Source organism: Tympanuchus pallidicinctus, unplaced genomic scaffold (assembly GCF_026119805.1).
Source record: "Tympanuchus pallidicinctus isolate F22 unplaced genomic scaffold, pur_lepc_1.0 scaffold10, whole genome shotgun sequence".
In the NCBI taxonomy this organism is placed as follows: Eukaryota; Metazoa; Chordata; class Aves; order Galliformes; family Phasianidae; genus Tympanuchus; species Tympanuchus pallidicinctus.
In genome coordinates this window covers 4,093,542-4,097,057 of record NW_026294619.1, presented here as the reverse complement: position 1 = coordinate 4,097,057, position 3,516 = coordinate 4,093,542, and the positions used below count along the sequence as shown (strand labels likewise).

At 37.1% G+C, this 3,516-nt stretch overlaps 1 protein-coding gene across 24 annotated transcripts in view; it reads right to left on the bottom strand.

Moving 5' to 3' along the window:
• The window catches only part of ZBTB20 (zinc finger and BTB domain containing 20), a 466,833-nt gene that overhangs the window by 300,690 nt on the left and 162,627 nt on the right, over positions 1-3,516 (bottom strand). For 23 of the 24 annotated variants that reach the window (XR_008211397.1, XR_008211398.1, XR_008211401.1 and 20 more), the window contains 2 exons: positions 2,427-2,512; positions 498-573 (listed from right to left, as the gene is read on the bottom strand). The exons of the other annotated variant lie outside the window; for it this stretch is intronic. The gene's annotated coding sequence lies outside the window, so the exon portion shown is untranslated. The remainder of the gene's footprint in view (positions 1-497; positions 574-2,426; positions 2,513-3,516) is intronic. 24 annotated transcript variants of the gene reach the window in all.

The window sequence follows — 3,516 nt, the reverse complement described above, 5'->3', positions numbered from 1 at the left end:
CTGGTACAAGGGGAAAAATCAGTGTCAAATGAATAAATGACTTCATCAAAGGACACTATCACTGCCTGGCATCTACATACATCTCAGATGTCATCACGTAATGCTGTCAAAACTCGAGCAGTTTTGGACAGCAGCTCTCATTCTGTCACTGGTATCTCCCTAACAGGGTGCTTGTGGCATCTCTCTGAGTTTCTTGGACCATTTATACAACATTCTGAGTACAATCCAAAATGAATCCATTCTTCTGCTATCTTTCAAAGCTCCTGCCTGTTACTGGCCACCTTTCACTTCCAAGGTTAAAGAAACTTGTTCGAACTTATGTCAGCTTGAATTTTCTGTTACTCCACAGTGAAGGGATTGCACAGTAACACAAGCAGCGCTTTAAATATGCAGAAAAGAAGTAACACCTTTGTAATGAAAAGGTGAGCCTTCTAGAGAGCAGGGTCACTCTCTAGCAACAATGTGCAAAGAAATGCTAAAGCCTCATTACTACTCACAGCTATAGGGAGATCTCCTTCAGCTCAGTCGATAATTGTGTGGAACGAAAGGACCAGGACCACAAAGGTAATTTGTCTGAAAATAGGAACAGGAGAGAAATCTTTTCTCTAACAGTTTCATATATTTGCAGTTGGCTATAGTATTCTCCAGTCAACACTCCCACCTTTTACACAAAAGCAGAAAAAAGCTCCCCATTACTTTCTTTTCTATCAACTGCTCGGAAAGTTTTCATTTTAACTTTTCAAAATGTTTTATAGGTATTATGACTTGTTTTTCCAAGTTTTATAAATGTTGTTCCAACCTGATGACTAATGGAAAAACCTTTTTATGGAAAAACTGTGAATATGACATAACAGATTTTGTAACTCTAAGAAAAACTTCTGTATTGGATAATTTATCTAGAATACTTTCTCATACCTGTATTCATTGCTTTTAAAAATGTGACTGGAATTACTGTGATTTTTTTTTTTTTCCTAATAGACCAAATACAGAAACACTTTCATTGCAACCTAAAATTTAAAGACTTCGATGCCTGGGCAGTAAGGATCGTGCTCATTATTTGCCCTACCCTAATTTTTCTTTACTAGCTAAAATTCTGAATAGTTATCCTCTTGGTTTCCCACACCTTATTTTTGCCATGAATTAAAAGACCTTATTTTCTAGTAATCATATCTGAAAGTTAGTAGTTCGGATCTTTATCTTTTCCTCCACCAGCAATGTAACAATCATTTTATCACCTTGTACAAACTGCTTGCTTTTGCAAGGATAACTCTACTGACTTTTAGGGAAAGGCAACACCATTTCAAAGTCCTCTGGTATTCCAAGATTGAGTGCGTTTAAAGTCACCTGTAACAATGAAGGACTCCCAGTCCTGCACTACGGCACTGATTCAGTAAGCACACACCACAGATTTCAGATGGACAACTCAAGCTTAAAATCACAAAATTTTATTAATGATATTATTAGTAATGCTGTTATTTAGATTCCTTAGCCATTGTCATTCTAAATTGGGATTTATGGTAGTATGAACAAAAACGCAAATAAAATGCATCTGAAGTTACCAATAGCTCAGAGAAGCCCACTACTGTCAAAATATATAGAACTGAAAAAGTGTGGGCATAGCTCCTTAACCACTGGTAGGCTGGCTCTCTCATATTAAACCTGTAAGAAGAGGGAAAGATGACTAGAAGGAGGTATTGATAGTGGTGTGATTTTTCCTAATGACCTACACGTGTTGTTTTGCTTGATGCATTAAACACATTTTGGAAACACATTTTGAGCAACTTCAGTATTCCGCATTTCAGCAGTAATACACCTTTCCTTTTTCGTCTTTTCCTATACAAAGTTTTGCTTTGGTGTGGGAAACAGACCTTAGGAATGTTGTGCAAATTACTCAGCAGGTCAATGACCACAAGAATTCAGTGTAGTCTCTCTACCTTTCAGCACTCAGCTCTAGCCATGAAACTTACCCTCTTAGCAATGGATTGCTATTTTTGGCATACAAATGCTTTCCCTGCATCATCTACCATAAATACAATTTTAAAATGTATGTATTTGGACTCTTTGAGTTCACTCTTTCACTGTTTCTCTCTTTTTTTTTTTTTCCTCCTGATTTTTATGGGAAATACAAATTCTTTGCACTGCAGAAGCTGAATTGGTAGCTGCACCTGTTAGCTCTGTGATATCTCAGGGCTCTCTAGTTAGTCACCTGCTTTTTGAAATCCATGTTATCTCTTGGACAAGTGAGAAGGCACTGAAGTATGCTTTATCACCTTCATGACAAATATGACCATCTATATCATATTAAAATGTACCAGGTCAGTCAGAATTTTTAATAAGGAAAAGAAAAATCAGGTGAAAGACAGGAGGTGGCAAGAAGAGAATGGAAAAGAGGTGAGTGAAGTGAAAGGAATAGGAATAAAACTCACTTGCTTCAAGCCAGAGTCAACTTGATACGTTCTCCTAGGACCCAGGGACTTCTTAATACATATTTCTATAACATGCCTCTATACATCTGCAGAAATAAAAAGATAAAATTTGAGAATCCAACCTGGAAAAAGCTTGATCCAGATATTTTAATGTGCTTGCTGGTCTTGAATTGGTGCATAAAATTTATCTCTTTCAAACAAATGAAGACTCTGCTTGCCTTCCTAGGAACAGTCCCAGGCTTTGACTGTGTTTTCCAGGAAGAGTAGACCGATGCCTGATTCATACTTCCACTATATCACAATTGTGCTATTGTTTGGCATCCTCTCATCTCTTCCACGTCAGTTGCAGATGGTCTAGAAGCCACAGAACAAGCTGTACTTCCTTTAGATGTCAGCCATCACCATCTTGTGGAATCCTTCCAGTTTACAATACACAAGGTACAATGATCCTTCTCCACAGATCTCTCTTTTGACTTTAAAAAACTTTTCACAGGATTCTGTAGTTAACCTTTCCTAATATCCGAGATAAAGAAATAACTCGCCTTGCTTTCATCTTGTAACATATGATCAGTTCACAGCACTCATCTCAGACATAGGAAACAGAAATTTTGGGGATCACTCAGCACCTCATACAGACTCCAAAGGAAATTCTTTGAAGAATACTATAAATGCTGACACGTAAGTTAGTGTTATGCCATCCCTCCGGATTTTGCTGTCAACCCTGATCACCTTTCCTCAAATATGATGTAAAAGAAACAAAAAGGGTTCAGAGTAAAAAGACTCATTAAAATCCCCAAGAGCTTTCCATATGCAAAAAGTTTAGATAGCTTCGAACTGGCAGAGAAAATGAAAAAGACTGAACAGAGGAGATGTGATATAAATGTAACCGCACGGAGAAAAGAAAATAAGTCTGACCAATCAAGAAAAGAGGAAACAGACATTAAAACTAAACGATAGAACATTAAAACCAATAAAAGGATTATTATTTTTTATCCACATAATATATAATTAACTTGCAGGACTCTGCACCAGGACATCACAAGGGCCAAGAGGTTTTGAGAGTTTAAAAAGAACTGATTATTGCCATAAT